Source organism: Tursiops truncatus, chromosome 3 (assembly GCF_011762595.2).
Source record: "Tursiops truncatus isolate mTurTru1 chromosome 3, mTurTru1.mat.Y, whole genome shotgun sequence".
NCBI lineage: Eukaryota > Metazoa > Chordata > Mammalia > Artiodactyla > Delphinidae > Tursiops > Tursiops truncatus.
In genome coordinates, this window is record NC_047036.1 from 135,643,130 (window position 1) to 135,669,813 (window position 26,684).

The 26,684-nt window shown below is 42.6% G+C and overlaps 1 protein-coding gene across 9 annotated transcripts in view; it reads left to right on the forward strand.

The window, feature by feature from the left end:
- Positions 1-26,684, forward strand: part of ADRA1B (adrenoceptor alpha 1B) — a 627,213-nt gene that overhangs the window by 483,063 nt on the left and 117,466 nt on the right. For all 9 annotated transcript variants that reach the window (XM_073802761.1, XM_073802764.1, XM_073802767.1 and 6 more), the window contains one exon: positions 22,610-22,686. The gene's annotated coding sequence lies outside the window, so the exon portion shown is untranslated. The remainder of the gene's footprint in view (positions 1-22,609; positions 22,687-26,684) is intronic.

Sequence of the window (26,684 nt, forward strand, 5' to 3'; positions counted from 1 at the left end):
CTATCTCTTTTGCAGACTAAGCTTGTCTTTCTTTGGCTTTATCTACTTATCATTAGCACTAGAGCATTGTAAATCAAGCAGTAGCTTTTATTTTTGTTGATTTAAAGTTTTCTATTTACTAGCCATTCTTTTCTTTTCAATAAAACAGTCTAAACAGTTTTTTTCCAAACAGCACACACACTAACAAAGAAGAAAATAAAAATCACCATCAACATTTTTGTGAGCATTCTTCCTTTCACTTCTCTGACTCTGTCACCCAACATTTTAACTTCATCCTGCTGCTTCCAGTCCCCTAGTACTACCTTTCTTTGACTCCATTGGGCTGAACCCCCTATGTTACCTCACCTAATTCTTACAACATCCCCACAATGTGGCATTTACCATCCCTGTTTTACAGTTTGGAAACTGAGGCTCAGAGAGTTTATGACCTGCCCAAGGGCACACAGCTAACAAATGACAGAGCTAGGTTTCAAATCCAGGTTTGCCTTACTCCAAAGAACAAGTCTAAAAAAATACATAGTGACCATATTTTATACCTTTACCATGTGCCAGACACTGTGCTAAGTGTCTTATATACGTTATCTTAGGACAGCAAATAGATAAGGTAGGTTTTATTCTATTGTTGGGAAGTCTAAGGCATAAAGGGGTTAAGTGACTTGCCGAGAATCACACAGCTGGTAACAGGCAGAGCCAAAAAGCAGATTCAAGACTTTTGACTCCTAAATCCGTGGTGCTCTTAACCGGGAAAATACATCGTACCCTCCATTCCACTGGTCTAGACAGATTTATGTATATGTGGAGTCATAGTCTACCCACTGTTCTGTAACTTACTTGTTTTTCTCATAGGTAAAGGTAGTGAGTTTTCAGTCCTTGCCTTTAAATTTGAAATGACATGATTCAGTCCTGCTCCCTTAAGCCAGTGGTTGGCCCCTGTCCCACCATTGGTGGCCCCACTACTCAATCACAGCCCACGCCCTGATCACTCATCTCAACTGTCACACCTCAACTCCTCACAATGGTCTCACCTTCAGGTTGTCATCTTATACCTACCCCTCAAAGCAGATACTGCATAGAGGCCCACTGACCAGACCTCAGGTTTCAAACAAGCTCTCATCCCGATGATCTGGACACTTCTGACCACTCTGGTGAGCTACCTCACCCCACCCAGCCTGCTACCCAGTACTGGAACCCTCAACACAGGACCTTGCTTTGCTAGTAGCACTTGCCACCTTCCCTAGACGGGCTCTGGCTTCATAAACACGTCAGCAACAGGAATTCTAAATTCCCTGTAGTTTGAAAATAATATCCAATGTTACAACTTAAATAAGGAGACAAAAGTTGTTGGGTGAATATGCACAGACTACACTACCCTGAAGTTGAGTTGCATCCATCACTCTGCTTGAGCTAATCTCGCTGTGTAGCTTCAGGCAAGTCACTTCAGCTCTCTTGTCATCAGTTTCTTTATCTGTTACACAACAGGTAGAAACAGATGGTCCCAGGCCCCTGCCAACTCTGAAATTCTATTAGCTCATGATGAAGGAAATGACAAGCCTGGTAGATATTACTCCCATCAGTGTTTTTGTCGAATCATCAACCAAACTAATGAGGCCGTTTATACAATCCAACTGCCAGGTTCACTTTGGGGAAGAAGGGGAGGAATCGGGGCAGTTGGACATTCCAGGACATCGCTGGGGGCCAAACATAAAGTTGACAGTAGTGTGCTGGCCACAGTGAGAGGAAATTGAGGGGATCCTCGCATAAATGGGGTGCACTTTGGAATGAGCGGTCACTTTTAGTGAGTAGAAAACTGTTACCTGACTGAAGCCAAGATGAAATCTACTTTTTTTAAATGTTTGTTTTTGTTTTTTTTTAAGTTTGGCTCAATCTCTTGTTTTTCTCTGTTCCTTATGTAATCTTGTGGGATGCAGCGTCCGAACGTCATAAATCATTCATGGTGCTCTGGAAAAAAAAAATCACTTGTGCAAAGCAGATGCAACTTAAAATGAAATGGGAGAAATTTTTGCATGAAACCCAAAGAAAAACGTAATTTCTATGGTTCGTTTAACTCACAATGATCACTAATTCTCGCAGTCGCTATGTGGCTTGGTCATTTGTTTCGGGCTTCTTGTGCTTCATTTTAAATAGAGACTGAGTTAAAGATATAGCCTGTCACAACTGTACTGCATTTTTCCAGGAGTCTTAGAAAAGATGCTGTAGTAGCAGCATTTGTGGGGACAATTGAAGCTGGCAGATTTTATTTCCTGCTTGAAGAAACCAAGAAAGCCCCCTCTTTGTCCAAAAAACCTTTTTCAGTATGCCCATTATGGCTTTCCAAAATTACTAGGAGTTAATTAAATTCCCTTTGGAAAATATACTCTTTCCCAAAACCCACATACAAAGACACAAGTAGCCCCCAGCAGAGGTAACCCATAAAGCTGACTCTCAAATATTAATGCCTTAAATAAACTGGCTTAGTTTTATAATTTCGAATGTGGCAGCTAGCTGTGATGAGATTTCTAATAAACAAGCAAATTATGGGGTTTCTTTAACCTCTTTCATATTCATTAACTCATTCAAGCTTCACAGAAGTAGCAAGGACAGGTATGTGCTCATTCATTAATTCATTTCATATTTTTTTTATTCATTTATTTATTTGGCTGTACCGCGTCTTAGTTGCGGCATGCAGGATCTAGTTCCCTCACCAGGGATCGAACCTGGGCCCCTTGCATTGGGAGCATGGAGTCTTAACCACTGGACCACCAGGGAAGTCCCCCCCATTAATTCATTTCTACAACAAACATTACTGTCAAGCACTGTTCTAGGGTGCTAAGAATACAGACAAGATAACACTGCTTGCCTTTGAGCCACTCACAGAATACTGTGTGACAGACAGGTAAAAATCATTATAGGGAGACAAGTTAAAATGAATACAACTCCCAAGAGTGAAATGCTTTGCCCTAAGTCAAGCAGCTGGAAAGTTCTGGAGCAGAGATTTCCTCCTAGGTCTCCCAAGTCTAAGTTCAGAACACTCTTAAAGAAGTCCCGTAGCTTTTTGTAAATTGACACATTTTGTTGGGAAAAAGTGAGGGAAAGAAAGCTCTCAGACTGAGGTCCTGCCTCTGAGAAGAATAATCTGGGTTAATTACCTTAGGAACCAATGCGTGACCAGCAGAACTGAGAAAGAATTCTCAGCAGAACAACAGAGGGAAGCATTCCCAGAGGTCAAGTTTACAGTTTCTCCCAGTTAGTCCAGAGAAGATGTCCAGTCTGTCACAGTGCCTGGCTTTGGGTTAGTCCTCAAAAACCGTCTATTTACTGTTTGTCCAGTTGAATTCAAATTAGCCATGTGACCACTTGTGGCTATGTTACCAAATGACAGACACTTGCCCCAAAAAACTTTTGAGATCTCAGTGATATTGCCTTAAACCCCCAGTTCCACAGCATGGGAAAGCCTTAAACCATCCTCAAGATCTTGGCTTTTTCCTAATGCTGAGAATCTTATAACTGGATTCACTGTCGCCATTGTACTCCCATGTCCCAAGGCACAGTCTTTTCCCCATTTTCCAAGAGAAATCTATACAAACCATTTGCTAAGCTTCTAAGAACTGACTGAACATCAGACAGTTATGGAGGGTAGTTACGTCATGCACAGCCCAGCACAGCTGATTAACCATCTTGCTGATTCTACCACCCCTCCTCTCTCCCTCTCTCATATTTCCCACTCCCTTTCCAGAACAACAAATATGTCCTTCCTCTTTGCTCAGGCACAGTATATATATATCCAGAGTCCCAGTTTCTACTGTAGGAGGATTTATCAAGGGTTAGCAAGGTGAATCTCTCCTTAGAAAGAATTCTCAGACCAACTGCTAAGATAATAAGAATTTCCTGCCTTTCATTCCACCCAAGACTAAAATCAAAACTATAGACCACTGCCCTTTTTTTCAGTATTTCCTGTGGCCACATGACAGAGAGTTCCTATTGTAATATAGTTTCTCAATGCAAACCTAAGGTTTGCTTTCACCTCAATCCAATGCCCTGCCTATCCACCTGGCTTTAATTCTCTTGTACCACATGCTTTCTGTACCCTGAGTGTGGTGTGATGTTTTCTGGGTCTGTGCAATAAGCAACAGAAAGAAAAATCATTAAACACCTACTGTGTACAAAACACTATGCTGGGGACTGGGGAGAATAAAGAATCACGGCTCTGTCCTCCAAGAACTCATAAGCTAATCTCTGGCATAAACTTACTATGTAATCTTAGGAAAATGACAGTGTCCAAACGTCAGTTTCCTCATCTGTAAAATGATGGTGTCATAAACATTTACCTCATAGGGTCATTGCAAAGAGTAAATGAAATAAAGAAAGAAAAGGCAAAACATGTAAAGTGCTCAGCTTGGCATATGGCTAACAATAATAATAAATAGATTAATCTCCAAAATTTACAAGCAGCTCATGCAGCTCAATAAGAAAAAAACAAACAACCCAATCCAAAAATGGGCAGAAGACCTAAATAGACATTTCTCCAAAGAAGATATACAGATTGCCAACAAACACATGAAAGAATGCTCAACATCATTAATCATTAGAGATGGGCAAATCAAAACTACCATGAGATATCATCTCACGCCAGTCAGAATGGCCATCATCAAAAAATGTAGAAACAATACATGCTGGAGAGGGTGTGGAGAAAAGGGAATACTCTTGCACTGTTGGTGGGAATGTAAGTTGATACAGCCACTATGGAGAACAGTATGGAGGTTCCTTTAAAAACTGAAAATAGAATTACATATGACCCAGCAATCCCACTACTGGGCACGGGCATATACCCTGAGAAAACCATAATTCAAAAAGAGTCATGTGCCAAAATGTTCACTGCAGCTCTATTTACAACAGCCAGGACATGGAAGCAACCTAAGTTTCCATCGACAGATGAATGAATAAAGAAGATGTGGCACATATATACAATGGAATATTACTCAGCCATAAAAAGAAACGAAATTGAGTTATTTGTAGTGAGGTGGATGGACCTGGAGTCTGTCATACAGAGTGAAGTAAGTCAGAAAGAGAAAAACAAATACCGTATGCTAACACATATATATGGAATCTAAGAGAAAAAAAAAAAAAAGGTCATGAAGAACCTAGGGGTAAGACGGGAATAAAGACATAGACCTACTGGAGAAGGGACTTGAGGATATGGGGAGGGGGAAGGGTAAGCTGTGACAAAGGGAGAGAGTGGCATGGCCATATATACACTACCAAACGTAAAATAGATAGCTAGTGGGAAGCAGCTGCATAGCACAGGGAGACCAGCTTGGTGGTTTGTGACCACCTAGAGGGGTGGGATAGGGAGGGTGGGAGGGAGGGAGACGCAAGAGGGAAGAGATATGGGAACATATGTATATGTATAACTGATTCACTTTGTTATAAAGCAGAAACTAACACACCATTGTAAAGCAATTATACTCCAATAAAGATGTTAAATAAATTAATTAATAATAATAATAAATGGAGGGCAAAAATATAAATACTGATTCCTGAATGAAACAGGAAAACATACATAATATAAGGCAGACTTTGAATAAGTTTTATAGGAGTTATACAAAGTGCTAAGGTGGTATGTGGGAGGGAAAGTTTCATTCTAGTTCAAAGGATTGAGAAAGACTAGTCAGAGTAGATAGAAGTTGAAGAAGGCATGAAAAATGAGTAGGATTTGGACAAATGGTCTTGGGAAGTTCTCACAAGGAATTGGTAATAAGTGTTTAAAAGCTGTATGTTTATGGCAGTGTTTCAGTCTTGAAGGATGATGATCTTGGCTCCAGCTGGGAGTAAGAAGCAATGCTGCTATATTCAGAAATGATTTGGTTGGTAGAACTCTTCAAAGTTTTATGGCTAAAATTCTGACTCCTATGTCATCTGTGGGTGGCATAGAAGTATAAGACTGGACATTACATCACCTGAAAGGTCATTTAGACCAATATTCATTAAATGTCTCAACTGTTGCTGTAGGTACAATATCCCTGCCCCAAAGTCATCTGATTATCAGTTTGTACACCTCCAATGACAAGAGGCTAATTGCCAATACAATTTTGAGAACAGTTGATGTATTGAAAAGAACCAGAGCTGGGGAAATCCACCAGATTTATGGGAGATCATAAGGCTGGAGGACATAGCTTCCAGAAGATACAATTTTAGAAGGAATCTTAATTTTATTACTAGTTTGACCCTAAGCAAGCCACTCATTCTCTCTGGACCTCAGAGTACCTCTCACACTGCTTGTAATGCTAATATCCTTAAACCTCTGATCAAAAAGGTAATGGAGATCAAATGTCATATTGTATAGAAAATCAACTGAAATCGAGCATGCAGAAGTGTTGTGTAACTTTTCAACTATAAAATAAAGGGATTTTTATTACCATTATAAATCACTCAATTTCAATTCAACAAGCAGCTCATTTAATCTCCAGGAATACAAAGATGAATAATCCCACCCTGCGCTTAGCATGCCTGGGAAGCCTTGTATCCAGACATGGACACTGCAGTTTAATAGAGATACCAATACGCTATGGTTTGGCCAGAAGCTGGAGCTATTGCTGGGTCAGATGCTGTCACCTAATTAGAAATTCCTATTAGAGCTATGTGGGAGGGACTAAAATTCTTTTAAACTACTGAGGGCAGAACAAGTATCCACAGGTAGAAGTTCCATGGAAGTGAATTTCAGCTTCGTGTAAGGAAGAGCATCCCAATAGAGTTGCCCAATTAGAAAAGTTAGCGAGTCCCCATTACCAGATGTGTTTCAGAAGGATCTGGAGAACTAATTCTCAGTGTAGCTGTAGGAGACATTTCCACAGGGTCTCAGAGGTTAGCCCAGAAGATGTATACATGTCCTCCCAGTTCTGAGTCTCAAAGTTGCACCATACACAGTCATATTTATCATGGTTCATTCATTTGTCCAACAAATATTTAGTGACTGGTCCTGACTTTAGGACCATCGTGGCTGGGTTTAAATCTCAACTCTGCCACTTCCTACCTATGAGACTTTGGGCAAGTTAGCTTCTCTATATCTCAGTTTCCTCATCTATAAGATGGGAATAATAATAGTTCCTGCTCATAGAGTTGCTGTAAAGATGAGAAGAGGTAATTCGTTTAAAGCACTTTTGAACAGTGTCTGACACATAATACACAGTCAATTAATAGCAAACATTGGTAACAATAGTAGTATATGTCAGGCATTGAGCTAGACATTAAATCACCACAGTTAAGAAAACAGACATGAATCCTACCTTCCTTGAGTGTAAAGTCATCCAGTAGGGTATAAAAGATATTAGACAAAATGTCAAAAAATATATAGTTTCAAACTATGACAGTTGCTATGAAGGGGAAAAGGAAGATGCTGTGATAGCATATGACAGAAGAGACGGGAACTCGTCTAGACTGGGAGGTGCAGGGAAGAGTTCTTTGAGAAGCTGTTATAATAGAGACATATCCCAGCACCAGTAGTTTAAAGGGGTGCCCCAATGCCTGGCCTTATTTTAAGTCAGCAAAGAAAGCAAACCAGCTATATGCTAGGGTATAAAGTTACTTATCCGTCTGAGTCCCAATTTGTATATCAAGCCTCACATTAGTCAGTGTAAGCAAGCTCTCTTTGCTTTGCCTATTAGTTCCCATATGATTTTTCTCTGGGTCTATAAACTCATCAGTCTATCCATCCATCCATACGTACATACATACACACATGTTGGGTGAAAAATATGAATTCTTAAATGCCGAGGTCACACATAGTGTGGGGTCCATGGGGGAGCAGAGAAGCAGTCATTGCCACATCTCCTGCATCCTCCAGGGTGGCACTCACCACTTACCGTGTGGAAAGGGGCAGAGCTGCCCCAGTAGCTTAACTATTAGTTCACCCTTACTTTCTGCCTCTCTCTATCGACCTATCAATTAGCCTATCTCTTATTTTTTACCAAATACTTAGATTTGCATACGTTATATAGAAATGATGTGTGTCCAGTGTAACATAATCAAAGACCTGAGGTCAGCAAAGAGTTGTGCTTTCGGGAAATAGCTTACTTACACAATATAGCTGAAAGTTGGGGTCTGTATTAGCTTCCTAGGGCTGCCATAACAAACTGCCACAAACTGAGTGGCTTGAAACAACAGGAAGTTATTCTCTCACAGTTCTGGAAGGCAGAAGTCTGAAATCAAGTTGTCAACAGGACCATACTTCTTCTGGAAACTCTAGGGGAGATTTCCTTCTTTGCCTCTTCCAGCCTCTGGTAGCTCTGGCATTCCTTGGCTTGTGGCAGCATAGCTCCCATCATCTGCCTCTGTCTTCATGTGGCCACCTTCCCTGTGTCTCTGTGTCTCAGTCTTCTCTCTCCCTTTTCTTAAAAAGGCATTGGAGGGACTTCCCTCGTGGCGCAGTGGTTAAGAATCCACCTGCCAATGTAGGGGACACGTTTTCGAGCCCTGGTCCGGGAAGATCCCACATGCCACGGAGCAGCTAAGCTCGTGTGCCACAACTCCTGAAGCCCGCATGCCTAGAGCCCGTGCTCCTCAACAAGAGAAGCCACCGCAATGAGAAGCCCACGCACCACAATGAAGAGTAACCCCCACTTGCCGCAACTAGAGAAAGCCTGCGTGCAGCAACAAAGACCCAATGCAGCCCCCAAAAATTAAATAAATAAATAAATTTATTTATTTAAAAAAATAGGCATTGGATTTAGGGCTCACTCTAAATCTAGAATAATCTCACCTTGAGATCCTTAACTTAATTAGCATCTTCAAAGACTTCATTTCCAGATAAGATTACATGCATAGGTACCTGGGGCTAAAACTTGGACATACCTTTGGGGGCCACCACTCAACCCACTACAAGGTTCAAGAAAGGGAGTAATAAAAGTGGATTGATTCCATATATATGTGTTAGCATATGGTATTTGTTTTTCTCTTTCTGACTTACTTCACTCTGTAGGACAGGCTCTAGGTCCATCCAACTCACTACAAATAACTCAATTTCGTTTCTTCTTATGGCTGAGCAATATTCCATTGTATATATGTGCCACATCTTCTTTATCCATTCATCTGTCGATGGGCACTTAGGTTGCTTCCATGCCCTGGCTATTGTAAATAGAGCTGCAGTGAACATTGTGGTACATGACTCTTTTTGAATTATGGTTTTCTCAGGGTATATGCCCAGTAGTGAGATTGCTGGGTCATATGGTCGTTCTATTTTTAGTTTTTTAAGGAACCTCCATACTTTTCTCCATAGTGGCTGTATCAATCTACATTCCCACCAACAGTGAAAGAGGGTTCCCTTTTCTCCACATCCTCTCCTGCATTTATTGTTGGTAGATTTTTTGATGATGGCCATTTTGACTGGTGTGAGGTGATACCTCATTGTAATTTTGATTTGCATTTCTCTAATGATCAGTGATGTTGAGCATCCTTTCATGTGTTTGTTGGCAATCTGTATATCTTCTTTGGAGAAATGTCTGTTTAGGTCTTCTGCCCATTTTTGGATCGGGGTGTTTGTTTTTTTGATATTGAGCTGCATGAGCTCAATATCAAAAGCTCATGCTCAAAAGCTCAAAAGCTACAAGCATGTAAATTTTGGAGATTAATGCTTTGTCAGTTGCTTCATTTTCAAATATTTTCTCCCATTCTGAGGGTTGTCTTTTCGTCTTGTTTATGGTTTCCTTTGCTGTGCAAAAGCTTTTAAGTTTCATTAGGTCCCATTTGTTTATTTTTGTTTTTATTTCCATTTCTCTAGGAGGTGGGTCAAAAAGGATCTTGCTGTGATTTATGTCATAGAGTGTTCTGCCTATGTTTTCCTCTAAGAGTTTTATAGTGTCTGGCCTTACATTTAGGTCTTTAATCCATAAAATGAAAGAAATTCTCTTTTTTCTTGACTACCCAATCAGAGGGCAATGAGCTACAGAAGCTCTGTAGGACTGTAGCTGGCATCCCCCACATACTGTTTTCTTCCCTGCCAACTAATTCCTGCCCTTAACCTTCTTAGGTGTCAGTACAGCACCTATTATTCATGGCTTCATTGACATTTCTTCTCAATCCCCGAAGCTGGTGGTGACTCATCGTCTCCTGTCATCGACGGGCATCACTGGGCTGTGTACAGTGCACTGTATGAAGTCCATGTTAGCTCTTCTCTGATGCCTTTCAACAGAGGTGCCCTGGAAACTTTTTAATTTGATGACCTAGAGGAAAACATGAAGATTTCCAATTTTATAACCTGTAGACTTAAATTAAGCCACCTTCCTGGGGCATGCAGAGACCCAAGGACTCTGGACTTGCCCTGGGGGAGCAGAGTCCCCAGGCTAGTTTAGCAAGGGTCTAAAATGTCCATAGCCTTCTCTAGGGGGATGTGTTTGAACTTACCCCCCACCCCCCAAAATGTTCTTAGCATGGAAGAGGAATGATACTTCAATGCAAGCCTCTTTCTACAATGTCTTTGGATTCTCCATGGGATTTTTTTTTTCTTTTGCTGAAAAGCACTGGCACTTATTGGGCTAAATGGGACTGAGGAGGCTTGCTCCCAGATAAAATTTGTGTCCACAGCACTAATGAAGTCATATAGGATGGTGACTTCCTAGGAGGTTGCCTCCAACTTCCTAGCCTCATGGCTGTTTGGTAGGATAGATTCTCCTTACTCCCATTCTTAGAGCCTGAACCATAGCGATGCATGGATAAGAGAAGGGGCCCTCTGTTAATGGGACTTAGTGGAGAAAGTGACAACTTAGTGGAGAAAGTGACAACTTAGTGGAGAAAGTGACAGTGACCCTTTTAGTAAAATCACATGCAGTACAAAAAGAGAAAGTTTATCCTGCGGGGTAGAGGTTTGTGGTCTTGCAGATGTCCTGCCTTGACGGCAGGCAACAGTTATGGCCTTTGCCCTTCCTTCCCCCATCCCTCTATCTCCCATCTCTAGATCACCCAAGCCCACAAACATAGCCCTACCCAACAGCAAAATTTGAAGGAGGTAACTGACAGCCCACACTTGAGGTCAAGCCAAGGAAGAGACAGAACTCTGGGGCTAAAGCCAGCTCACAAATGTGTGACCTCTAGACTATACATAGTTCTCAGATGTGTCCATTTAGTCCATGCAGTATCTTTCTTTAAAATTTAAATGCACATATAAAATTGAGAGATTCTACATAAAAATATGGTTTTCCAATTTCTCTTGAAAAATAAAACCATCTGACCACATCATGCTAGCATTGCCATGCTAGCATTGGCCACTACCAGCCAGAGCTGGTTAACCAACACCAGCCCCTTTACAAGAAGCCCTCACTCTCCAATTTGCTTCTCTTACACAGGGCCTGTTTCACCTTTCTATATCCCTGCCCTGGCCCCTACAGGCATCCAAGTCTGAGTCTCTTGGGTTAAGGCAGGGAAGAGAGAGGAAAGAGAAGAGGTCAAATGAGAAGAGATACTGTTTATACAATATGTATCCATGATGTATTAGTTAAAGTGCTTTGGGATATATGTAACAAAATATCTGACTAAAAGTTGCTTAAACAGTAAGGACTTTTAATGCTTTAACAGAAATTGGCAAATTGGCAGTTAGATCAGGCTTAGATCAGTGACTCAACAATTTCAGGGCTCTAGGTCAGCTTCTCTGAAGTGTTCTTTGCTTTTGCCTCATGGTGACAAGATGGCTACCACAGCTCCAAGGACCACATCCTCACCCAATGACATAGAAAAGAAAGAAAAGAGAGACCAGAGTTTCTCCTCTCATGTCTCTCTCTTATCAAAGAGAAAAATCTTTCCAGAAGATTCCAGAAGACTTTGCCGCAGGCCCCATTGCCTGGAGCTGGACCACATGACCACCCCTAAGCCAATTGTTAGCAAATGAGAACTGAATCATCATGTTTGAGTGAGACCAAACATGATTCATCCCTGCATCTAACACAGGGGTCCACTGTGCACATTGCTGCCCAACCAGTTCTACTAAAAAGGAAGAAGGGGAGAATGTAGTTGTTTGTAAAACCTACCACCTGTGAAAGGTGTGGCCACACAGGACATCCCAAGATTCTACTAAAATGGCTCCATGTCACCTGGGTTGCTGGGGAAGACCTAAAATATGGCTGAGCAGAATCAGCCCCTGTGGTGTCTATAAGGGTGGTAAGATAAGGCTGGAATACAAAGTAAAGGACTATTTGCCCCTTCTTATGAGCTCCATTTTGCCCACCTGACGGTAAGATCATCTTGCTATGAACTCTACCACCCCTTTCCACAATTAGGGGCCTGGCACTTTTGTTTCAGGTATTCATCTGGCCAGTAGAAGGGTCGATTCCCATCCTGACCCCATCCCAGAATTTGCTCTCCAGGTTTTTTTCCCCCTGAGGGTACATAAAAAGGCATTGCCCTTGGGAGCAGGCCTGGGACTCAGTCCTGCAGCTGGAAGGGCATTTCATCTGGTTAAAACTCTTTCCCAAAGGAACTGATTATATGGCTTCTGGAATTGGAGCCTCAGGTCGTAAATCAGCGTTTGTTGCCTGGTCCCTTGTCACTTCTTCCTTGGCTTACTCAGTCCCAGGCAGCCTCAGAGTCACAGGCTCTGGGATATGGTTAGCAAATAAAGCTTTAGCTCCTTGTCTTATGTGCTCTCCCCACTTATAAACCGCTGTGCTAAGCTGGAAGGAATGAGCAACATTGATGGTCCCAGAAGGTGCTGTAAGAATAGGAGGACCCTGTCAAAGCACTTTCCATCCCACTGCACCAGATTACAATGTCATATAGGAGCCTCGTCGAGGGAGTCCTTCATGCCCTCTGTTTGCCAGGTGCCCAATCCATGTCCAACAGCACATCAATTTGCAAATTTCAAAAGCTGAGACCTAAAATAATTATATCAGTACTCTATATTGACATCATGCTCTGCAGCCTCCTAAACATGTTCAAATCCACTATCTCATCAGAGCCTCCCAATGACCCTGAACGGCTACCAGTGCAGGAGTCAAAGAACAAGTCTGTCACCATAGCTACCATTTTATTGACTGCCTGCTGCGTGCCAGGCACTGTGCTGAGCACTTTACATCCATCGCCTCATTTAATGCTCTCAACGGCCCTGGGAGACAAGTACATTACTGACCCCGTTTTACAAGTGAGAAACCCAAAACTCAGAAAGATGGTGCAACTTGCCCAAGCTAGCAAGCGACAGAGCCAGGTTTCAAGCTCAGGTCTCTCTGGTTCAAAAGCATGGACTTTTCGTAACCACTGTGTTATTCTTTCAGTGGTGTTTTAATGGTGGCTGGTTTGACTACTCTTCATCTCAAGGATAAGGATGGGCAGTCTACCGTTACTGTGACTGCCCTCCACTTCCGGATTCTTCCTTCTCTCCCCAGACTCACTTCCTGCTCTCCCTCGCCCTCTGACTTTCCCCCGGGAAAAACTTCAAGGCTCATGCTGGGTTTGGTTCTCTGTATCCTAGAAGAACAGGTTCAGTGCTCTTCAGCTTGGTCCCATCAGGACTCCAGGGCTGAACTAGGCCTGAGAATCAGAGGTGGAAACTGGCAAGACCAAACACCAGGCCAGTCTCAGCCAACCCTGACATGTCAGGGAGGTCAGGACCAGCAAGCCCAAAAGGAGCCACTTGAATCAAGATGTCAAAGATGAGCAACAGCTCTTACCTGTGCCACATTCAGGGCCAGAAGCCAATGTGACAGTCAGGGGCCAAGAGGAAGAGCATGTGAGGAAAGAACACAGGGTCTACACTGGACAACAGGTATCCAGTCCAAGGGGTCTCCCGCCTCAGCTAGGAACAAAGGTCCAGGCTCATACTTAAGCCAACTGAGAAGCATGAGAGCTAAAAGGAGAACCCACACTCAGAGCAGGGCTCCAGGCCATGCAGAAGGGCTTAGAACTAAGGGGCCAATAGAACAGACAGTCCCAGACAGCCTTGGGGTCCCTGTTCCCTTCCAGGACCAATTAATTAATCTGACCAATTAATTCAACTGAAGTATTATTGGCTGATAGTACCTTCATATCCATCCCTCTCAGGTAGTATATAATTAAGTAACTTACTCGTACCATCTCTTATCCTTAGCATAGCCCCCAAAACATAGTAGGTATCAGTGAGTTACCATTTTACAAGTGAGCAAACTGAGGCTTGAAGCAATTAGGTGACCTGCCCAAGGTCTTCTAGCAGAAGAGGCAGGATTGGAGCCCTGGTCTTCCTGACTCCCTAGAAAATGTTCTTTCCTCTCTAGCATGCATCTTACCCAAGAACCCTAACTGTCATCCTCATATACCAGGAAATTAAAGAGATCATGCATGTATCCAGCTGTCAACTAAGATCTTCTAGGTACTGCCTGTGTGTCAGGCAGTGTGCTGGGTGCCTCAAGTGCAACAGGAGATGAGACAGAGTCTGCACTCAAAGAACTCACTGCCCACCCCTCCCACTGGACTTTGCCAGTGTCCCTCAAAGCCTGACAAAGAGCCAGCTGCCTCTCCCTGTCCTGCCCTGGCCCTTGGGAGGGCAGGTTGAGCCTGCTGTTGCATTTGCTCCATGAGCTTGCTCTGCTCATTACAGAAACCACACTGTTGACAGAGGCAGGACCACTGGGTCAGCGGATTAAACAGTATCATTTGAATCTAAACTGCATCCTCTGTGATCAGTGGCCTCTGCAGGCCCAGAGAGGCTTCTGTTTGTTTGGAGCTGGGAGGATTTGCTCAGATTAGCATAGAGATTGTCTGTGCACCAGGGAAAGGGGCCCAGTGGCTGCCGATGGACCAGCTAGAACACAGTCAGCTCAACTCCTCCCTGTGGACTGCAACCCTGGAGTGACACAGCACTTCTCTGGGCTCCAGCAGCAACAGGCGCCTGCTTCTAAGAGAGCACAATGGTGGGAATGACATCTCTTGGTTATCTTATCACTCTCCGTCACTGAAGCTCCTTAGGAATGATTTCAGCCCCCTCTCCAGCAGCCAGGGCTATAAATAAAGATTCCCCAGGGATGCTGAATCCTGCCCTTTATCCCGATTGCCTCTGTGACTCATCCCACAGGCAGATTCTTCTTGCATCTTCTTGATTACAGGGAGGGGGAAGTGAAAGTCTGTGCCTGTCTGCGCGAATGGGTGTGCATGGCCATGCTTGTCTGCATGCCACGTGCATTTACTTAGGTGCAGTCTGGGTGCATGCATGCATATCTGTGCATGGAATTCTGTGTGTATACTGCATCTATTTGTGACTCAATATTCAATTTTAAAGGACAGAGGAGACATGCATTCTCACATAAATTTTGCCGTAAAGACTGTTAGCTAAGACTCCATATTAGATCGCATCTACTCGTATTTATTAAGGCCCTTCTTTGTGCACAGCCCTATGCTAAGCAAGGAGAATAAGACACAAGCTATATCATCTTCAAGGACTACAGCTGCTTAAAGCAAATCAAATCCCTGAATTGGCAGTGGAAGTTGAGAAAGCAGCATTTCAAGAAAAGAAAAGCCTCACCTGCAGCAGAGAAGAATCAAGAAAACACTCAATTACTGAGTTCCTTCTCTGTACCAGGTCATTACTAAGTGCTGCATCATTTATTTCTCACAACATCTCACAGATGAGAAAACAGCCTCAGAGAAGTTAAATAACTTACTTGAAATCACGAAGACCATAAAGGTCCAAGGTAAAATTAGAACCTAGAGCTTTGGGGCAGAATCTTAGAGGTCATCTCATCTAAACCTTCATATAATGTTTGCATCAACCCTACAAAAATCCGTGAAAACTGGTCATTTGGCCCCTTGGTAGGAGAAACTCAACTTTCAAGACAAACTGTTCTATCTATAGACAGTGCCAAACTGCTGGAAAGTTCTCTCCTATGTTGAGTCCCAATCTACCCCCTTCTCATTTCTGCTCGTCAACTCTTATGCCCTCTGGGGCTAACAAAGTCTAATTCCTCTTCCCGTCACTTCCCTTCAAATAAAGGATGACAGCTGTCATGCTGTTTCCTCACCAAACTAAACGCTTCAACCATTCCACACTTGAAATAATTTCGAATCCCTAAATATTGTTCATCACTGTATCCTTCATGCTGGTATCTACGGTGCTGGCACATTTTGGTTAGGTAAATATCAGTTGAGTGAATAAAGAGATAAACAAGGGACTTCCCTGGCGGTCCAGTGGTTAAGACTCCACACTTCCAATACAGGGGGTGCAGGTTAAATCCCTGGTTGGGGAACTAGGATCCCACATGCTGCGGCCAAAATAAAAAAATAAATTCTTTTTTTTTTTTTTTTGATGATTATAGCAGCTTTATTCTTTCTTTTTTATTTGAATTTTCTTTTATTTATTTTTTTATATAGCAGGTTCTTATTATCCATTTTATACATATTAGTGTATACATGTCAATCCTAAACTCCCACTTCATCCCACCACCACCACCATCCCCCCGCTGCTTTTCCCCCTTAGTGTCCATACGTTTGTTCTGTACATCTGTATCTCAATTTCTGCCCTGCAAACCGGTGCATCTGTACCATTTTTCTAGGTCCTACATATATGCATTAATATACGATATTTGTTTTTCTTTTTCTGACTTACTTCACTCTGTATGACAGCCTCTAGATCCATCCATGTCTCTACAAATGACCCAATTTCGTTCCTTTTTATGGCTGAGTAATATTCCACTGTATATATGTACCACATCTTCTTGATTCATTTGTCTGTCGATGGGCATTTAGGTTGCATCCATGTCCTGGCTATTGTAAATAGTGCTGCAGTGAACATTGGGATGCATGTGTCTTTTGGAATTATGGTTTTCTCTGGGTATATGCCCAGTAGTGGGATTGCTGGGTCACATGGTAGTTCTATTTTTAGTTTTTTAAGGAACCTCCATAATGTTCTCCATAGTGGCTGTATCAATTTACATTCCCACCAACAGTGCAAGAGGGTTCCCTTTTCTCCACACCCTCTCCAGCATTTGTTGATTTTCTGATGATGCCCATTCTAACTGGTGTGAGGCGATACCTCATTGTAGTTTTGATTTGCATTTCTCTAATAATTAGTAATGTTGAGCAGCTTTTCATGTGCTTCTTGGCCATCTGTATGTCTTCTTTGGAGAAATGTCTATTTAGGTCTTCTGCCCATTTTTGGATTGGGTTGTTTGTTTCTTTAATATTGAGCTGCATGAGCTGTTTATATATTTTGGAGATTAATCCTTTGTCCGTTGATTCATTTGCAAATATTTTCTCCCATTTTGAGGGTTGTCTTTTCGTCTTGTGTGTAGTTTCCTTTGCTGTGCAAAAGCTTTGACGTTTCATTAGGTCCCATTTGTTTATTTTTGTTTTTATTTCCATTACTCTAGGAGGTGGATCAAAAAAGATCTTGCTGTGATTTATGTCATAGAGTGTTCTGCCTATGTTTTCCTCTAAGAGTTTTATAGTGTCTGGTCTTATATTTAGATCTCTAATCCAGTTTGAGTTTATTTTTGTGTATGGTGTTAGGGAGTGTTCTAATTTCATTCTTTTACATGTAGCTGTCCAGTTTTCCCAGCACCACTTATTGAAGAGACTGTCTTTTCTCCATTGTATATCCTTGCCTCCTTCTTAGTAGAATAGTTGAGCTTAGGTGCCTGGGTTTATCTCTGGGCTTTCTGTCCTGTTCCATTGATCCATATTTCTGTTTTTGTGCCAGTACCATGTTGTCTTGATTACTGTAGCTTTGTAGTGTGGTCTGAAGTCAGAGAGTCTGATTCCTCCAGCTCCGTTTTTTTCCCTCAAGACCGCTTTGGCTATTTGGGGTCTTTTGTGTCCCCATACAAATTTTAAGATTTTTTGTTCTAGTTCTATAAAAACTGCTGTTGGTATTTTGATAGGGATTGCATTGAATCTGTAGATTTCTTTGGGTAGTATAGTCACTTTCACAATATTGATTCTTCCAATCTGAGAACATGGTATATCTCTCCATCTGTTTGTGTCATCTTTTTTTTTTTTTTTTTTGTGGTATGCGGGCCTCTCACTGCTGTGACCTCTCCCATTGCGGAGCACAGGCTCCGGACATGCAGGTTCAGCGGTCATGGCTCACAGGCCCAGCCGCTCCGCGGCATGTGGGATCTTCCCAGACTGGAGCATGAACCTGTGTCGCCTGCATCGGCAGGCGGACTGTCAACCACTGCGCCACCAGGGAAGCCCTATTTGTGTCATCTTTAATTTCTTTATCAGTGTCTTATAGTTTTCTGCATACAGGTCTTTTCTCTCCCTAGGTAGGTTTATTCCTAGGTATTTTATTCTTTTTGTTGCAATGGTAAATGGGAGTGTTTCCTTAATTTCTCTGTCAGATTTTTCATCATTGGTGTATAGGAATGCAACAGATTTCTGTGCGTTAATTTTGTATCCTGCAACTTTACCAAATTCATTGATTAGCTCTAGTAGTTTTCTGGTGGCATCTTTAGGATTCTCTATGTATAGTATGTCATCTGCAGACAGTGACAGTTTTACTTCTTCTTTTTCAATTTGGATTCCTTTTATTTCTTTTTCTTCTCTGACTGTCATGGCTAGGACTTCCAAATCTATGTTGAATAATAGTGGTGAGAGTGGACATCCTTGTCTTGTTCCTGATCTTAGAGGAAATGCTTTCAGTTTTTCACCATTGAGAATGATGTTTGCTGTGGGTTTGTCATATATGGCCTTCATTATGTTGAGGTAGGTTCTCTCTATGCCCACTTTCTGGAGAGTTTTTATCATAAATGGGTGTTGAATTTTGTCAGAAGCTTTTTCTGCATCTATTGAGATGATCATATGGCTTTTATTCTTCAATTTATTGATATGGTGTATCACATCGATTGCTTTGCAGATATTGAAGAATCCAATAAATTCATTCTTAAAAAAGAGAGAGAGGTAAACAAGCCCTTTCACGGTAGATGGTGCCATGACTTGTTTCATTAAGTCTTTTGTCTTAATTAAGGATTTCCTGGTTGCCAGGAAAAGAGCCTATTGTAGCTAGTTCAAGTGAAAATTCAGGTTTAAAGGAAGCATCCAAGGGATTCTAAAGTAAGCTAAATGTGGAAGAATTAAAGGGACTTGTAGAATGAGAACAATATCAGAAAGCCCCACCACCACCACTACCCCCACTTCCTTGTGTTCTCTGATCTCTACCTTCACTTCATGTGTCTACTATGTACACTTCTTGACATGCTGGTTTCCACTATTGCTCATGGCCCAGCGTGTGGCTGTCCCATAGCCATAGTCCCATACAGCTCCATGTCCATCAGCATTAAGTAACAGGGGCTCTGTGTCCCGGTAGAAAGGAACCAATTGGTCACACTTGAGTCAGGTGGCTACTCCTAGACCAATCATCAATTGTTAGTAGGCAGGAAGGAGGGATCATCTAGTACAAACATGCATCCTTCAGCACCTCTTTAGCAAGGGTTCAAAGGGTTTGTTTAGCAGGAAGGGAAGATTCTTTGGTAAAGGAGTATGGGTGAATAGAAATGCTGGCATCTCTTGTATACCTTTAAGTATCAGTATTATAAATTTGTCTGAATGGCTCATGATGCTCTCAGAGAAGCACTTTATCCTTAGGATGTCCAAACATGAGCTCTAGGGACTAGGGCCTTTCAGAACTTCTTATGCTTCTGTAATTCTACTTCAGTGCCATGAGGCCCTGAAAAGCCTGACCAGTGGCCATAGGTGCTCTGGAGAGGGCTCAAGCTTCCCATCTGCAGGAGCATGTTCTAGTGGAGTTATTAGTGGCGCCTTAGATCCTGTCAATGATCTTGGCCATCTCTGGTAATACAGAAGATCCAATCAGCAAGTGCTAACCACATAAACAGCCCATTTTCTTCTTCCCTGTATTCATAGAGAAAGTATGTGTACATGGAGTAGTGAGGGTTATGGTTAGGTAAGGGCTAGAGAAAAGGGACATATGGCTGTTTTGTAAAGGAAATTAAAATTGACTGACTCATAGACTGGAAATTCCCTTAGCGATCATCTAGCCCTGTGATCATCAACTGTGTCTCTTGGACCTCTAGGGTTCCTCAAGAACCAAAGAAGGAGGTAAGACAGGAACAACTGGCAGGCAGATTTCCACCCACCACCACCACCTGGCCCACCAGCATTTTTCCAGCAACCAGAGAAATTCTGCTCTTCTTAATAGTCTATGCTGGGTTGCTGTGTGTTATCTCACTCTTTTATAGGTGAGTAAACTGCAGAGAGGGGAATGACTTGCTCAGGGTCCCACAGCTAGCTGAGCTGAGCTGAGCTGGCTCCAGCTGTGCTGATTCCCAGAGCCCTCTCTCTGTTGGCACAGGTCATACTGAGACAAGAAAGAAAGCAATGATTTTTGACATGGAGGAGTATCATGATAGCTAACCATCTGTGTTTTCCTCCTGCAGCAAAGTGTGAGGCATTCACTACTGACACGTTTCCATTGCCCGATAGCCCAGGTATGCAGCTGTGCTTGGCAGTGTTCAAGTGGCAGGACAGTGATGAAGTGGTAGCTTTAGGGCTCAAGCCCCCTGAAGGGCCAAACTCACTCCTTAAGTGTCTATCTATTTTGCAATTAGCTAATTCATAAAGGGACCCTGTAACAGTTAGGGTAATTTAATTGCAATCAACGGAGCCCTACTCTAACTAACCTGAAAGAGAGATCGAGAGAAAATACTGAGGAATCCTCCAAACTGACAGTGTCAAGGCATCATGGCTGGAATGAATGAAGGTCAACCAATTTTCCTGAGATTGCAAGGTCATGGGGGAGGGAAACAGGTGAGTGAACTCAGTTCACATGACCACCTCCTTAGTGTCCACTGAGGTTCCTTTGTACAACTGCTGGTTCCAGGCTCTCCAGGTCACCATATTTACTGCTTCTCTTGAGCCAAGTCTTGGGTGGCATGGCTCAAGCAGTCACAGGCTACCTAGCCCACAAGTGGCCCTTGCTCCTTCTCCCCTCTCCCAGTCTGACCTGGCTTTTGTCATGCTTCTACCACTCCAAGAATCATAACACCAAACTCTTGTCATACCCCTAAGTAGAGTTTCCATGCTCTCTGAGTATCTTGCAGCCTGGTGTTAATGATTCCTTTGACTCACAAATACAGTTTCTTACTGTGCCCTCTCTTTTGGGAATCTGGGAATGGTTTCTTTGGGACCAGGATAGAGGGCAAGATGCAAAAAAGTGTAGCATGCCGAATTATTCCCCTTCTTTGACAGACCATCTAAGAACTGGACTCAAACTTAGAGTTGGTTCAAGAGTTAAGGGGCAACCTTTGTTCCCCATCTTGGTTTATGAATTTCAGCCTAGAGCAAATAGTCAACTCCAACATATTTCCTCACTGGCTCTCCTAGAAGATCTATGGGGACTTCATACAGACTGAATCCCTACATCAGAGTCCCGGCAGCAAACACAAATTAGGTCCACCCATGGACTTTGCTGCAAAAACATTTAAACACATAACCTCCAAAGTCACTTCTAGCTCTAAGTGTTCATGATTCTCTGATGAAAACAAAGGGAATTTATTTCTGAGAAGAGGGTGATAAACATCTTACTCAAGGAACCATAATTCATCTGCTGGATTCTGGAGACTTCCTGGCTGATCATTGAGAATACTACCATAATGCTGAATTGCTGCCATTTGCCTGGGAGTTTATGACGTCAGACAGCAGAGTCTGACTTGACCCTTGGAGGAAAAATGTTATCTAAGCTATGAGGCGACAGACCCAGTCTACCCTCGGAACCAAACACATCACTCTCTGGTTGACTCAGGCCAACTGACCAGCGGCTGAGGGGTTGCTGATGGTTGATTGAACAGACCATTTGCAACAGACAGAAAACATGGTCTGTGCCATCTGCTCAGCAAGCAACCTTCATTGTGGCCAAAAGCCAAGGATAAATTCAAATGAAAAAATCAATTCAATTATGCATGTGACTAAGCTATGTTTCACGGTGAGGAAACTAAAAAAGAATTGGTTGTCCCATGTAACTGAAGAATATTTTCCCAACCCCCAAATGGCATGCTATTATGTTTTGAGTTGTTCCTTCAAAATGGGAATGGTTGTTATCAACCATTTGCACTGATCCTTCCAAAAAAAAAAAAAAAAAAGTGTTAGCCATACAATATGTGACCGCAACACACAGAGGAGCTAGAAATGTTCAGATGTACCACCCTTCAATCCAAAACACTATTTGAGGTGGGCTTGCCATCTTGGGTAGAGGAGGGATTCCCAGGTATGTTCCTGAAGTAGAAAAAGGCAGACCCTTTGGCAGTTAGTCAACTGTATCATCAGCTCAGTTACACAACTCACTGTTGTGACAGTTGCTGGGATCTTGAAATCAATCCTTTGGCTTGTTTTGAGTAACTCTGCACACCTGGAGTGTTTGGCTTGAGGTATTTCTGAGAAGGGAATAAAAGTTGGAAATAGAAATGGTACATTTCAGTTGACCTCTCATTAGAAGAGGCAGGGACCAAACTTAGCCCAGCAGACACTGAGAATGCTAAGATCAGACTCATGACTCTCAGAACAGGTAGAGAGACTGGGAGAGCAAGCAGTCCAAAGCAAAAACTGATGATAAAAAGAGTAATAGTAAGAATAATAATAGTAAGACTTATGGATTGTAGAGATTTTATTCAGATGCCTAGCCAGCATCCATATCTCCCTTCTTCTTTCCCAACAGAACTTCAGTTTTCTTTGGACATCCAAGCTCCCTCCGTGTAGCCTCAGGTGAAGCTGACTGTACCCCTCAGAGCCAGGGTAAGTTCCACTGGTTAAATGTGTCTTACAAGTAATTGGTCAGAACAGGCATGTGACCCAATTCTGGACAATAAGATATGCGCAGAAGTTTGCTGGTAGGATTTAAAAAAATAATAATAAAGTTACTTTGCTTCAAATAGAGAGTCATAGGAGAGACATCCTTTTTCTTCCCCAGGACATTGACATATGTAGATGTGGTGCCTGGAAGTAAGGCACCCATCCTGATACCAGCCTAGGAGTGGAGCTAACACTCAGGATCACAAATAGAAATATGGAAAGAGCCAGGTTCTTGAGGAAGTCACTGAGGAACTAATTTAATCCTGAAGACATCCTCTCCCTAAACTTTCAGTCACATGAGCCATTACACTTCCTTTTCTAAGCCACTCTGAGATGGAGTTTCAATTACTTGCAGCCAAAAACATCCCAAGTTAGAGAATGCTTACCATGTGCCAGCCACTGTGCTTGGTACCCTATAAGCTAAAGGGAAATAATTTCCCCTTATTTGCCTTGTGACAACCCTGTGAGATGAATATCATTGTTATCTGATTCTACAGTTGAGGAAATTAAGTCTTACGGATAATAAATAATTTGTCAGAATCAGCTGGTAAGTGGTGGAGACTAGATTCAATATTTAAGCACTTTGAGTCCAGGACCTACAATTTTAGCCTCCATGCGCTGTAACAGAAAAGGAAAAGGTTTGTTCCAAAAACACCGTAAGTCAGTATCATCCAAGGGTTGAAACCAAGGTCCAGTGCTCTTTCAACGCCCCTAAGGATGGTGATGATTTCAGAGATCAGGAGCCAGTGTGGTCTCTCCTTTAACCAAGGCATCGCTTCTCACAAGACCCATACTCTGGCTTGAATGACTAGCCTTTCTCTTTAATCATTAGCCATATTACCTGGTTCTCTATGCCCTTCCACCTCCTTTTTCATTTCTGCCTTTTCAGCTCATTAATTGACTTTTTGCAGCCATTGAAGAGAGACATGATTATCCTGGAAACCCTTGCCATGACAGGGGTTACATCATTGCCAGTGGGAAGTTCTCACCACCAGGGAAATTAGGCTGTCTGCTGGGAACTTGGAGGATGAGTTGGCAGGTTTCCCATGCTAATTGGTTTCAGTCTTGATTCAGTGGGTCTCCCAAGCCAGGTGACAGCTCAGTAGTGGCCAGAAGTCCCAGACACGGAAAGAAGACAGACACCTGAAGCTGCTTTAAGCCGAGGATGGGTCACCAGGAGCCCCCCATAGGGACCTCACAGGCCTTTGATTGTCCATGAGTGAAAAGATGTACTGACAATGGCATGAAAGACAGATATCATTATGCTAATAGGACAAAGAGAAATGAGGAGCCCACCCTTGCACTGTGGGGTTCTAGAAGTGGGAAAGCAGTAGGATGTCGTGGTTTTGAGCATGGTCTCATAATTAAGCCCATATGGATTTGACTCCCAGTTCAGTTACTTGTTGACTAGTGAATGCAAAAAAGTGAGTAATGGAACATCCCTGAACCTCAGTTTCCTCTTCTGTAAAAAATAAGGGTAGGATGATTGTGGGGATTAGACATGATGAGCATTACTCTGGAACATAGTAAATGCTTAGCGCCTTTGAAGGTAATGACACTGGCTGCAATAATGATGACAATAATGATGAAAAATTGAGTGGATAGAGAACATGTGTTAATTCTCATGGGCAAAATTTCTTCTTAATAACAACTCCAGACAGGTCCCATACTTGAGACTCTCTGCTTCTGTTTTGCCCCATGCTCCCATGTTTCTTCCCTCCTTAAGGAAAGCACAATTTGGTGCACTTGAACTTTACCCAAAAAACTGGATCTTCTGTGACTGACTACAAAGATGATTTCCTATTGTATCAAGCTGTGTTAATGGTGAACACCCACCTCAACTCAGTAGAGCCAATTAGTCAGGCTACATACAGAATTGGAAAAGGTGAACCAACACAGATATGGTTACTTTCAAGAGAAAATGTTGGTTACAGGGTAACTAAGCCTCAGTATTCAAAGCTATTATAATGATCTTATCAGGTTCATGGTGTGAGGACTTGGACTATGCCTTATTCAGATATCTCCACAGGATTTCATTTTATCTGCCATTGGATATGGTGTAGTTATCCAGTTGGCCAAAATATACATGTCTTATCTGACAAGGTAGCAAGGAAGATTTGCACCCAGGTTTCTAAGTCTATTGGTTGAAGTAAGGTATGTGCAGACTATCATTTGAGCAATTTTTTTGGCATCATATTTAATTGGATCCGCTCCTTTTGTGCCTGTATGTGTAAAACTGAAATACATAGAAGAAATGATCTAGTGCAGAGTTGTAACTGTGCTCCATGGATCCCTGGTGGAATGATGAAGGTACTGCCAAGGGTTTGAGGCTAGGGGAAGACTGGAGTTTATGAAACTCTAGAATGCCCACCCATGACTTCAACCAGATCTTCTATTTCTGGTTTCCCTGCTGGGTTTCCATGTGATGTTACTCAAAAAAATTTTTTAAAGTCTGGACATCACCCTCCTGATTGAACCCACTCATTTTTCAGGAGAGGAAACTACGGCCCAGAAAAGTCATCTGACTTCCAAGGTTGCACAGCTAGCTACTAATGGAATCTGGATTAGAATTCCAGACTCAGAGATCAGCACAGTTGCCTAAGAAAAGCTACTGAAGCATTCTCTTGCAAACATACACTTTTAATCTTCATGACTGTCACTGTGAACATCAACAAACACTACTGTCATATACCTCCCTGTGAGCGTGTGATACTATATTTGGCACTTTAGGGCTTAGAGGGGCAGAGTGCAGGGGTAATATCAGGAAGGCTTCTGGAGAATGAATGCCTGGACAAAGTTTTGAATGCTACATATGAGTTTAGCAGGTGGAAAAAGGAAGAAACGGGAGTATTCCAAGCATTAAACCTCTTTGAAATTGAGAACAGTGTTATAAATATAAGTCCTATAGTTCTCACCAAATTACCAAGTGTAGCAGTCAGAGTCCAGTCAGAAAACAGCAAGCAGATTAATATTTCAAATCAGAGGATTTAATCCAGCAAAGTACTTACAAAGTGTTGGAAATGCTAAAAGAACAAAAAGGAAAAGTTGAGGTAAGCCGGAGACTAGGAAAAAGCAGAAAGCAGCTCTATGTTGGGACAAAGACGAGAACATGTTATTATCTAAGTGCAGGAATGCACTTATGACTGCGCCACTGGGGGTGCCAGAAAGGGTGATGGAGCCATGAAGGAGGACCAACAGGGAGGACTCTCCCAGGCCGGTACTGAGCCATTGTGACTGAGGTTGGAATTGGCAGAGATGCAGTCACTCCCAAAGATCACACGAAGAGCACACCGTCTCACTTCCTCCCACCATCCAACTTCCTGCCAGTGCTTCCCCTTGGCTGAACCTACAAAGCGGGTCTGAGATCTGTGGTTTGCAGGGGTCCAGGCCCTGTAATGCAGAGCAGCGTGTGTAAAGGCAAGAATGGTGCTGAGAATAAGCAGGAAATAACCAGCACACCATATTTTCTAAATGTAATATTCTTCCCAGAAATGTCCCCAGGGTCTTGCTCCCTCTCCTCTACAAACACACACTGACACAGTGATATATCCACAGTAGCAACCCAGTAGTGGATATTTGCAATTCTTTATCTGTCCAGTACGTGAAGTCTCTTCCTATCTGGGAGGAATCCCCCATTGTACAAAGATGAAGCTCTAGATCCTGGATTTCCCTGCTTACTTGCAGCTAGGAGGTGGCACATGACCAAGGCTCCACCAATCAGATACATCTGTTCCTAGACTTGGAATCAGGAACTAGTGACCCAAAGAAGTTACAACAGGGAGGTTCCATCCTGATGGAGAAGTAGCCACATCCAGGTTCCAAGTGCTGTGGCAATTGTGTCCTTACCAAACTGGTCTGACATGTGACCTGGCCCTTAATCTCTAGCCTCCCAGGGATTTTGGAAACTATCCAAACCTTTCTAATAATTTCACTTTCTGCTT